General features: G+C 45.8%; 1 protein-coding gene across 1 annotated transcript in view; it reads left to right on the top strand.

The window, feature by feature from the left end:
* dpp7 (dipeptidyl-peptidase 7) overlaps positions 1 to 389 on the top strand; it is a 21246-nt gene that overhangs the window by 18087 nt on the left and 2770 nt on the right. The gene's annotated exons all lie outside the window — the stretch shown is intronic.

Genomic DNA, 389 nt, shown 5'->3' with positions numbered 1-389 from the left:
ACCACCAACCTTCCGATTGGTAGGCAACCGCTCTACCACTGAGCCACAGCCGCCCCGTTGTGATATGTATAGTCACAGGGTGTACAAATAAGGTCACATGAGACAGCCATCTTCTAACCGCATACTAACTGGGAGCAGAGAGTATGCCTGGAGTTTGCTCAGAGTTGCTCGTTTTCTGTCGGCATAGGTTAACATGTTCCACATATACACCACCAGTCCGTGTTCGTTCTGATTATCCCCTCGACCTCAGTCTGTTCTGCATTTTGTCTATCAACTTCCAAAGTTTGTAACTCCTCGTCTGTGTATCTGGCTCAAAAAGATATGGTTCTGGATCTTGGTTTGATACCAAGTAAAAATACTCTGACAATTCCTCAAAGTCAGCCATGATC

The sequence above is a fragment of the Etheostoma spectabile genome, unplaced genomic scaffold, assembly GCF_008692095.1.
Source record: "Etheostoma spectabile isolate EspeVRDwgs_2016 unplaced genomic scaffold, UIUC_Espe_1.0 scaffold559, whole genome shotgun sequence".
Taxonomy (NCBI): domain Eukaryota; kingdom Metazoa; phylum Chordata; class Actinopteri; order Perciformes; family Percidae; genus Etheostoma; species Etheostoma spectabile.
This window is presented reverse-complemented; position numbering and strand designations above follow the sequence as displayed.